The sequence below is a fragment of the Rhipicephalus sanguineus genome, chromosome 10, assembly GCF_013339695.2.
Source record: "Rhipicephalus sanguineus isolate Rsan-2018 chromosome 10, BIME_Rsan_1.4, whole genome shotgun sequence".
In the NCBI taxonomy this organism is placed as follows: domain Eukaryota; kingdom Metazoa; phylum Arthropoda; class Arachnida; order Ixodida; family Ixodidae; genus Rhipicephalus; species Rhipicephalus sanguineus.
The window spans coordinates 13891647-13904052 of NC_051185.1; positions in this window are offsets into that span (position 1 = coordinate 13891647).

Genomic DNA, 12406 nt, shown 5'->3' on the forward strand with positions numbered 1-12406 from the left:
CGAACTAAGCGGACGCTAGATATTGGAGAAAGAGGTGAAACTGCGGGGTTTGCTTTAGAAATAATAATAATGATAATGTCCGGGGTTCAACGTCCCAAAACCACGATATGATTATGAGAGACGCCGTAGTGGAGGGCTCCGGAAATTTCGACCACCTAGGGTTCTTCAACGTGCACCTAAATCTAAGTACACGGGCCTCAAACATTTTCGCCTCCATCGAAAATGCAGCCGCCGCGACCGGGATTCGATCCCACGACCTTCGGGTCAGCAGTCTAGCGCCATAACCAATAGACCACCGTGGCGGGGCAACTGCGTGAGAGATGCCGAGATACGGCTATGTGGCACGCAATTGTGAGAAACACCACCAACATTCACAGGGTCTCTTATGCATTCATCGAATACGAATCGAAGGCCAAGCGATCTTCGTCTTCTTTTTCCTCTTAGTGCATGTATTGGCCCTTCTGTGCCATCTTCCCAAAGCTTCCTGCAACTAACTTGCTTTTACACTGCCTCGAAGATCAGAGTCATTGTAGGCTTTGTGCACCTCGCCTGCTTTTGCACTGCCTCCGTGATCGGCCCAGCGTTGACCAAGCAAAAATATAATGTGATGACCTCATCCTATGACGTCCCGTTATTTGACGTCGTATTACGTCATGATGACATCTCACATTTTGTTCATCTCTGACGTCATCATGTGATGATTATTTTTTGAATGACTCGTGTTGACGCCGTTGACGCCGGACGGCGACGCCGATGGTCAATTTTCGCGTTTTATGAGGCATCTGTGACTTTTGCCTAAGTCATTCTAGCCACGTGAGTTGCAACACCGTGTATTTAATGTCCGGTGAAAGGTGGTTTCTGGATTCCACAGGCATTGTGATGCGTTCGCCACCGCTGGAGTTGGTATCCCGCCGCATTACGCTTAGCTGGCGACATCGCATAAATTACAGCGACACGGCTATCCACGCTAGCTTGACCACTACTTCTGAGCCGCGGGTTAAGCAGAATAATTTCTTATCGTTAAACTATCCTATAATCGCGTTTCCTTCCTTTTGGTGGAGGTTTAGATATCTTTGGCCTCCACAGTTTCGCACCTCCCGGTGTACATTACGTAGACGTCTTACTGCAGACTCGAGGGTCCTCAGTGGCAACAATGGATGACCTTTCGAGAAACACAATGTTTGTTTGAAAAGCGCAACAAAAAAGGCGCTCCATGCAGCTATAAACCTGGCGCCACCTTTATCCATTGTGTACATGCACAAGCTTCGAGACTCTGAGCTGGATATGCAGATGTTCTATATTGTGTAACAGCAGGCAAAGCGCTAGAAAAGATGTGCAAGTAGTGCACTCATAAAAGCTTCTTTCAGGCTTGGTTCGAGCGGAGTCAATGTTTGCACGTGTGGCTTGTGGTATTCGCACAACGTGTGGTCCTTTGTTACAAGAAGTGGCGATATGCATGGGAATGGTCATGAGTATGCAGTTGTCGCGCAAAGGCAAGTCATCAATAATCTTAATAACAAGCCATGATCATTCTTCCCTGAAGTTGTTAGAGTTGGCCAGTCGAGATATTTGGTGCCTCAGGGGAGCTGTTACGTTTGGCGTGTTAGCGGAACAAAAGGTTGCCGCGCCGCTGAGGTTTTCAGTATGTAAAACATTCTCTGAAGACCACTGTAGCATTGAAGCCGCAAGCTGAGCTGTTCGCAAGCAATGACTCCACAGTAATCAAGCGAGGAGGATAGAGTTGATGCGACTAACCCCTTCCATCTGGTAAGGCGTCAACTGGACTACTCTGGGGACTATATTTCGCGCATTTTTGGCTTCTAAGGCCGTACAGCAGAGTACATATGCTGCCCCCTACATTTGATACAGCCACATATCGGTAACATGCGCAAACACAAGGTAACCTTTATAATACATCAATTCACACAATAGTGTAAAAATGAAGGAAAGAAGATTACTTTTAAAGGATCGTTTTTCTTTGTTAGACACAATATTAATGAGAACTAACAGACGGCAATACCAAGGAAAGTATAGGGGGTGTTATTCGTAGTAATTAGAATATAAATGTGAAGAAAGTAAAGTGGACGAAAAGGTAACCTGCCGCCGGCAGGGAGCGAACCTGCGACCTTCGAATAACGCGTCCGATGCTCTACCACTGAGCTACGGCGGCGGTCATCTCCCCGTCCACTTTGTAGGGTATATATGTGGATTGAATCTTAGGAGTGTCAGTCAGCGCCAGTCGCAGCCATGGCGGCGAGTGTGGAACACTCTTTTTTCTGCCTTTTTGGCGTCACGTAGCACGTGGTCTATTCACGAGCAGGCGGCTGACCAATAATCCCTCGCATACTACCTGAAGGCATCATGTCTGCCAGAACGAAACCCTCGCTATGAATGAAGGAAAAAAAGATCACTTTTAAGGGCTCGTTTTTCTTTGTTAGACAAAATATTAATGAGACCTAGCAGACAGCAATACCAAGGAATGTATAGGGGTTGTTATTTGTAGTAATCAGAATATAAATGTGAAGAAAATAAAGTGGACGAAAAGATAACCTGCCGCCGGCTGGTTATCTTTTCGTCCACTTTACTTTCTTCACATTTACATTCTAATTACTACAAATAACACCCCCTATACTTTCCTTGGTAACGCTGTCTGTTAGTTCTCAATAATATAATGTAAAAATGTATTTTGAATTGTGTTTTCCTTTCATTGAATGTTTTAACTAGTAAGCAAATTTAGGACTACTCTAATGTCTACACACACAAACAATTGGAAGTAATATTGCCCGTCTACCCTGCAAATATAGCAGCATGGTCTACAGATTGGCACCGAAATATAATGCGAGTCACCCAAACAGGTAAATGTGATACGGAGTCATATTCCACAAATGATGATTATTAGACCCAGACTCTTTGCCGGAGCGAGTCAAGAGAGAGGGACGGAGCAGCCTCTACGGAGAATATTACTGCGTCATCCTATTGCGTATCGCATAAAAAGCGTGATGAATAGATGGTGTAGATGCACTTGTCAGACAGACCATTGGTTCCGATTAGTTAACACCATGCATCTTTTTCGTTCTCTAACAAAGAGATAGACCTTGCTCTAAGAAAGAAAAGTTAAGTGCTTGAAACTTAATTAATCGTATCCTTTACGTTGGTGCAAGCTATTATGCCGACACATACCACTGCCGTTTTTACAAGTCGCCATGCCATCCTGGCGTCCAAATTTAGCACGTCGCGAATACGGCACGTAAGGTGGAACTATTTCTTGGAGACTGTGTCAGCATCTCCACAAAAATTGTGGTAACAATCGCGATGATCAGCGTGAACTTGACAATTACACAAAATAAAGCATGCTCCTAGAATGAGGCGGTTGCTAGAAAACTATAAAATAATTACGCATGTCACTAGTATTGATGGAATTACGCAACTATTATACCGCATAGCTTGCGTCTTATATTTAGCCGCTTAGAAAATTCGCACGATTCAGCGATTTTATATAAAGACAGTATTGCTGAATTCTGTTAATGGCACTGTGTCATGTCTCTATTCGGGACTTGTTGAAGAACATTTAGATTCATAGCTTATAATTGTTCAGCCATTGCAATCAGACCAGCTGAGCATGAAAGCAATATTCGTTTTCAAATGCTTCACGAAGTCCGGCCAGTCATTGCTTAAAACAAACAGTTAATTCCCAATATGATGAAAAAGCATCTGGCCCAAAGATCATACCATATTCTAAAACCATCTTCGCTCTACTGAATGAGAGAACCAGGAAGCATCTTCTACACAACTTTTTAATGTGTTACTTTGGCCGTAAAATAACTAACATCATGCCAAAATAAACTAGGCATGATGCACCAAGATTTACCAACGTTCTGGATTAAACAATGTCGCACATTAAGAAGTTCAGCTTCCAATAAACGAGGCACAACCATAAAAAAGAAAGCAAAAAGCCACCGTGGCCCCTCTATGGCCATGGAGGTGAGCTCCTGGCTCGAAAGGCACGGATTCGATCACAGTCGCAACAGTCGCATATCGATTGAGACGCAAAAGCAGAGAGAAAAAGCAGAGGAAAAGCAGAGGACCATGTGCTCTGCCAGCGCACGTTGAAGCACCCTAAGTGGTCGAAATTATCGGAAGCTCTCCCCTACGGCATCAATAATAGCCTGAGTGGCTACGGGCTGTTAAAACTTATAAAATAATTAAAAGGCTAAATATTTTTGGCACTTTGGCAGGCCCAATTCTGGGGAGCATAAAATTCTGGAAATGTGCACATGCGCGCCTAAAAGTACAATCCTCATACAAGAGCTTCTAAGGGTCGGTAATTGTCCATTTTAGAAATCATCTTAAAAAGACGGCGTCGACAAGAAAAAAGTTGAGGGCAGCGCCGGACTAGAAGTGGCAAGCCTGAAGGAAGTGCGGAGACGAGCGGTTTTCTTGGTTTCTCTTTAATATTTCTTTCTTTCTTCCTTGCTCTCTTTCTTTCTTTCTCTGTCTCTGGTTTTTGCGAAATCAAGGATATGGCAACTCTCGGCTGGTATTCGCCGTCATGTCCCGTATATATATATATATATATATATATATATATATATATATATATATATATCCCACAAAGAAAAATAATTCAGAACTGTTTTTCAAAGCGTGCGACCGGGGATTCGAACCTGCGACTACTCGCTCCGCTGCGTGCGGGGTTAAACGCCTCGGCTTCGAAGCATACGTCGTCCAGCATTCTAACAGCGAGCTATTTATATACAACATTTCCCGTTGGCGCTACACAGAGCGCGGAGCTGCTTCAGCGTGTTTTGTTCATCACCAGGAAGATGGCGCGAAGGGCGCGCTTTAAAGGTCGTCGCCCCGCTCGGTATTCGCCGGAGTTGCAATGCGTGTGCGCCTACTACCTGCACCACCTGTATCCCGTGAGGGGGGCGATTTGCCCGTCTTGTGCTTTCACCGCAAAGTTTGCGTTGAAGTAACAGACTGCCGTGAGTAACTCACTGCCGTGAGTGAGTGTACTTTTATTTATAAGTTCGTGACGCTAATTAATAAGCAAGGGAAGAGGAGTAGCCGGAGCCATGTATAGCCACCAACCTCTCCTTAAACACATTTAATAAAAAAAAACAGAGCGCACGAAGTTGACTTCGCTCGCCGCAGCGGCCGCGTTTGCAATAGGAGGGAACTGCTAGGTAATAGCGCCGAACTAGGGACAGTTCGTTGTGCATAGTCGATACTTGCAGCGTGCTGCTAAAAAAGCTGGTTGATCCCTCCGTCATAGGAATCGGAATAACTCGAAAGTAAAGCGTGCACTTACAGAAGTAGCTAATGTTTATTGTACATTGATATAAGAGTGTAGTTTGTACAATGTAAATTGATGTCTGGCAGTTACAGCACCGTTTAACGTGGATGCACCCACTTTGATGGTTGGCCGTACATCTCCATCCCTCCGACTAATGTCCATGTTAAATTATTAATAAACCCTTGCGGTAGCTGTAGTAGTTAACGGTGAAAGCGTAATCAGAGAACGAGGTGTGATAGCCAGAAGAGCGTCGCATATTGGACGCAGAACTTGGTCGCCATCCCGCGGCATGTTAAAATGTGATTGAACACCGCGGCCGGACTAGAGGGAAACGCAAAGCGCGTCGTGCTGCCCCGGTAGCCCGGCCGCGATATTTCTCGGGGGCGAACGCTTGAGCGGGGAACGCGGTGTTACAGCCAGGTGAGGCAGGCGCGCGTCGCACACCTATTTTTGGTTTGGATTAGCGTGACGCTACAAGCGAGGCCAACGCTTTTACGACGCTTGCGCTAAGATAGCCACCTCGCGGTGTGTTAAAGCCTTGATAAAATGGAACTTCTCTCGAAAACGCGCCGAATGGGACGGACGTGTAACGTGTTGCAGGTGCTAATCGTGGAGGCCACAGTAATGAAGAATTGCTTTATATTACCGCTCCCAGAGGGCAACACCACCCCGCCGACCGGGAGAGTGGTAGATATAAAAGACGCGTTTGTAAAGCCGCTGAAGTCTGTGACCGTTGCGCAGTGGATAGCGTGCCCGGCATCTGTTGTTGCGGACCGAGCGGTCGTGGGTTCGATGCCCGTTGATGGAACTTTTTTCTTTGCCATCTGATAGTGTAATTTTTTTCGACCTCATTTCCGTGACGGAAATACGTCACTGAAAGTTTGGTGGACCCCGGCTTCGTCAAGAATCCCGCTTCGTCAAGAATTCTTCTGGTTTTTTTTACTCTATCTCTCACTCTTTCTTTCGTTCGCTCTCTTTGTACGCGTTCTCTCACTCATCACAGTTTTTGCATCACTCGCCGGACAAATCGGGGCGCGTGCTACGGGAGGGAGGATGAAGAAGAGGACTAAAAGGACGAAGTGAGCACGTGAACGTTCGTGATGATCATTTCTGTTCACACGTGACGGATCAATGCTCCGCTTAAGCGGCTCCGCCGTTAAAGCGCACATTATGGCACTTGATAATTATTTCCCAAAAATGTTCTCTTTTCTCGAATTTTTCATATCCTTCGTTATACTAAATATTCACGTAGGCATACAAGCTAATCATCTATGCAATTCATGTTGAGAACCAGTAGCCTATACTTAGGTATCAGCCAACTGCTGAAAAGTACGACGTCATTCAAAATGAAATATTGCACTGCTTGAATCGAGCGGACATTATGAAAGCATGTAATTGACTGCTTCGCTGGCCTTTCTTCTATGCTCAAGGATCCATGTAATAACTAATAGTCATTTGTACACTTGATTAGTATTAAAAGAGCTTAACGTTGTGTTGTTTTGTATATTTTCAGAACATTTACTTCCCAGTGCTAAACTGTTTTCCAATATACCTATGTTTGTTGCTTTAATGTATCTAAACACGAGTACGTCCAAGATAAACGGACAGGCATTTCTCGACTTTTCTTTTTTTAGCAACACCCCGTCAATAAAGAAAGAGGAATGAGATCATTTGTATTCTTTGCACTTATTTCCTTGTATAAATGCACGTATAGTGCAGCGCGGTATGGCAAATAAACTAGGTAACCCGAGCATTAATGAACACTACAATGACGGCTTTGAAGGTTGCACTAGTCGTCTTGGTCATACTTATAATCCCGCTGCAGTAAGTCATTTTGCTGTGACTAATGCCTCATGCCGAGGAGCAGTGCTCACGCAACAACGCCAGCGAGCGGCACGATTCATCTATGAGCTTAATCGCACAGACTATGCACACACGCACGAAGAACTAAAGGTTATATCATCACGTGGCTACGGTGCCTCGATCGCATTCAATTTCACCGCTCTCACGACGTACCACTCACAGCTATGAAGCAAGTGCCCCTGGTGGGATTTGCGGCGAGAAATGTTACTATTACTTGTTTGCGGAGACACTATTTCTACCGATTCGCTAATACAAAAAAATGTTCATACGTGTAATGTAAGTATAGCAGTAGCCTGTCCATTTATTTATCTGTAATATTCCAGAGAAGCGAAACGAGGTGCACCAGAGTGCTGCGTGGTCGCCCTTGTTGCCTTCGAGAGTGGAAATTTCCATGCACTAGGTGGAAAGAAAGAATTTTCCGAAAGAGGACAAACGCCCACGAACACGCCCGTGGGAGGCGCGATCATCAGTTGGCAAAAAGATAGCGCGACAATCACGCTGACGTCGCTGCACTGTCAAAATGTTGACTGAGTGGCGGCGCTGACGCGTTCGCACGCGGTATTCCTTTGAAAACCGCCGCAAATGCCCCGCATGCGTTTGCGACGCCATCCTCGTTCTTTTAGCCGTTTTTATCAACGCTTCTATCGCGCTCTCCGCACTGTCTTCCTATCATGACTGTCGTAGGGCGGGCTCGGAGCAAACTCGTGTGCCCGAGAAGCTCGGGCCATCCTGCATAGCACCCCAGGTCCCTTTGCGGTATTTCCCGGACATCAGGTAGCATTTAGACTGGTTGTGCCACAAAATAGATAACCTTTTTTCAGACTCGATGCTGCTTTTAAAGCTATTTACAACGAAAAGGACGACCAATGAAGTCGTATAGCTGGCGTACTACTTTATGCTTGTGCACCCTGAATCGGGTAGTCACATATAGTGCGTAACAGAAGGTAACGCGCTGGGAATGGCATGAAAGTTTTGCACTCATAAAGGCCCAACTCTACTTTCTATTCGAGAGGAGTCCAAGTGTACATCCTTGTCTGCACAAGAACGGTGTCTATAGCACTAATAACAATAACTGGGGTATTACGTGCCAAAACCACGACATGATTATCAGGCACACCGTAGTGCAGGGTTCCGGAAATTTCGTCCACTTTTGGTTTCTTTAACGTGCACTTAAGACTAACTCTACGGGCTTAGCTTTTCGCATCCTTCGAAGTGCGACCGCCGCAGCCGGGTTCGAACCCGCGACTTTCGGGTCAGCAGCCGAGCACGTAACCACTGTATTACCGTGACGGCTAACGGTGTTTTAGTTGTCTTGCCTAACTATAAGAAATAAGCTGCCTTAGAAATGCAGGCTCCTCATTCGCTTCTTGAGTCAGGCATTACATTTTAGGAGCTTGATTCTTTTGCTTGGGGGTTGTCTCTCGTCCCTCCTGTCGTGTACGCTAGTTCTCATTGCTCCCGCTAGAGGCGCAGCTGTGCTCTACGTTGATTCAAGGGATAGGAGCACCTGTCCTGTCCAAAACGTTTCTTTCTGTTCTGTGTTCTTGCCAGGCAGCACGGCCTAAGCGTGCGTCTCCAGGTGCCTACTCGTCGCTGCTCGGACCGGCGTCGATTTCAGTCGCTTCCTTGCAGAGGATCGAAGCGAGAATGATTCGCGGCGTCGCGAATCGCAGGGATTTCCAATCCCTCAGTATTTTCTGATGACGGCGGTGACGACGGCAGTGGTGACGAAGACATGACTACACGTGTGCGCCTAGCAGACGGAATGACAGCTGAAGCTGGTGTCACCGTTTTGTGTGGCCATGCGGTCAGCTGGTGGCCGTTTCGGCGCGTGACCGCCGTGTTGACTGTGTGGCAGCGCTGCCAGCTCCGCAAAGTGGCGGGCTTGGCACTCTTTTTGAAGCGCGCTCGTTACCGGTCATACTAACCAATATTACAGATATTTATTCAGCCCCCTTGGCATTATCAGTGGTGAATCGGTACTAGGGGGTCGATAACTAGACGTGGACGCAAAAAACGCGACATGCGTAAAGTTGATGTCGCTGCTCCTTCAAACAGCTCCGCTCTTCAAAGCTACTGCAGTGGCCGTGAGGTTACGGCGCTCAGCTGTGGACCCAACAGACGCGGATTCAACCCCGGTCACCGCTGCGGCATTTCGTGGAGGTCAAATGCCAGAGGCATATGTACTGTCAGTGCGCGTCAACGAACCCAAGGCGGTCGAAATTATCTGAAGCCCTCCACTACGGCGTCTTTCATGGCCTCGGTTACTCTGAGACGTTAGATCCCATAAACCAACCTAAAGCATAAAAGTTTTTGCCATGTTGGCCATCCCCTACACTAGAAGGCGTGACATTAGTATACCTATTGCGCAGTGTGAGTCGGTATGGATTGAACTTGATCATTCGTTCTTGTCCGTTGATTAAAAAAAAATTTGTTTTGGGCTGTATATACCGTTCGCCATCATCATGTTCCTCTGAATTTATGATTCACATGGATCGCATTTTCAACATATTAGCTTCAGAGAACAAACATGTTCTCATAGTGGGTGATATGAATATCAATTTGTTAGATATCGACAAAAGGCTGTGTGTAAATTATACTGATTGCTTTAGTGGATTTGGTTACGAGCAACTCATAACGTCGCCAACAAGATGTACTCTTTATGAAACAGAAACGCTTCTACACCATGCATTAACTAACATCACTCCTGCACCTAACTCTGGGGTCATTAAAACTGATATTAGCGATCATTATCCTATTTTCGTCATCTTTAGCTCGTCGAACAGCTCGGACAGTACACGATGCTTAACCAAAGTATTCGATAAGAACAGCTTTATAGAAGATGTGAGCAATATTGAGTGGTCTGAAATTGATCAGGTGCAAGACCCTGAATATGCACTCAAAAGTTTCTGCGATCTTTTTCGGGAAGCCGTGTCTCGGAATACAACTATTAGCAAATATAAACGGCGTTACAATTCACCTCGATGTCCTTGGATAACTAAGGGTCTTCATAAAAGTATGCGTAAAAAAGAAAACTTATACAAAAAAAACAAAGAAGCGACCTTTCAATCTAACATTGGCATCAAGATACAAAAAGTACTGCAACGTCTTAAATTCTTTGCTCAAGAAAGCTAAGAAAAATTATTATGAAAAAGAATTTGTAAGTTGCCAGAACAATTCTAAAAGAAAATGGGAGTTGCTCAATACATTCCTAAACAGAACAACGTGTCGCACTTCAATCTCAAAAATCATGTATAATGACTACGCACGATGAAGCCCTTGAAATCGCTAATGCTTTCAGTGACTTCTTTTTCGAAATTTACAATCAGGATCACACGGGAGCTGAATGTAGCATGAGTCGAGTTAATTTTTCGTTTTTTTCGTTTCCCTGTAACATCAGAAGAAGCTTTCACCACGATTAAGAACCTTAAAGATACCTCTCCTGGATTAGATGATATTCATGCGCGCCACCTAAAAATGGTAGGTCATTTAATCTCTCCAACACTAGCCATCATAATTAACAGCATCTTTATAACTGGAATTTTTCCGCGCACCCTTAAGAACACAAGTCATACCCATTTTTAAGAAAGGGGCTAGGTCAATTATTTCTATTTACCGACCTATTTCTATCTTATCATCCGTCAGCCAAATATTTGAGAAATTATTTGTTAGTCGCCTGAATAGTTACCTAAAAAAGTTTAATCTCTTGAACAACTGCCAATTCGGTTTCCGTTATGGTAGTTCAACCGACTTGGCGGTAATCACATTAACTGACTACATTAAGAGTTCCATAGACAAAGGACTTATTGTTGGTTCCGTATTAGATTTTTCCCAGGCTTTTGATACAATTAATCACGTATGTTACTAAAAAAATTAGAAGCCTATGGAATAACAGGGCCAGCGTTAATCCTTCTGGAAAACTACTTGTGTGACAGAAAGCTAACAGTTTATTTATCTGACAAGTTTTCAGACACTAAAACAATTAATCAGGGGGTGCCACAGGGCTCCATCTTGGGACCATTATTATTCATTCTCTACATAAATGATCTTCCCCCGCACGCTTCACCCTCACAGTGCATGTTATACGCTGATGACACTACTGTCTCAGACTCAGATGTATGTTTAACAACGTTAGCTAATAAATTAAACAGTGCATTGGCTAACATTGCCACCTGGTGCCAGAATAATCACTTGATTTTAAATCCAAACAAAACTAAATTCATGGTTTTCCGTTCTCCTCAAAGACGACTAAAATTTTCACCTCGGGTGACCCTCGAATCCCACTTCATTTCGACTAACGACTGTTTCATTTCTCGGTGTCTATCTCGATGAACAACTAAAATTTCACAATCACATTTCACAAGTTAAGAAAACAACTTCTTTCGGCATAAGAGCATTAATAAAAGCTAGACATTGTCTGTCTACTCCTGCTCTGTTTTCACTTTATCACGCATTCATTCATAGTCATATCAATTACGGTATCGCTGCCTACGGCAACACATATCAGTGTCATTTCTCATCCATTCAACATATACAAAATCAAGCTCTGCGCATTATTTCTAACTTTAGTCGCGATAACATTAGTATCGTGCGCATGGAGAATAAAGTGCTCACCACTAATGATATATTTGCACTTAACTTAATTACCTTGCTTTTCAGGTTAATTAATAAAGATCTCACCCACGAGTTTACTTCCTTAGATTCCTTGAAGAATAATAACCCTACTCGTTTTGCTCAAAAAAATAACTTCTTGCTGCCTAAAGTTTATACTAATTATGGTAAAATGACAGCATCGTTCTGTGCTATCAAAGCATAGAATTCTCTTCCTCACCCCATCAAAACATCGCCATCTCTTACTGCATTGAAAAAAAACACTCAAAGCTCATTTCCTGAACCAATAATTATACTAAATATTCAAAGCGTGTACTGTTTTTTTTTTCTCCCTTTCCTCTATATTTATAAGTGAACATTACGTGAAATCCATTGTTACAGTTCATTCTGTATTCATTTATATGTTTTCATCTGTGCGCTTAAAAATGATGATGTCTCCGATTATCGTAGCATTTCTTCTGTATAACTATTGTACTCTTGTTTTTAGGTTGACTTGATATTTCATTTGTTCATTTTTCGTGCTTATTTTGTAATTTTTTTCTAATGATCATGCACAGAGGGTTCCGGTACGGTTTTCTGACCTTGGGACCCTCTTCTGTATATCCTTAACGCTGTAACCATAATATGCAAAATAAA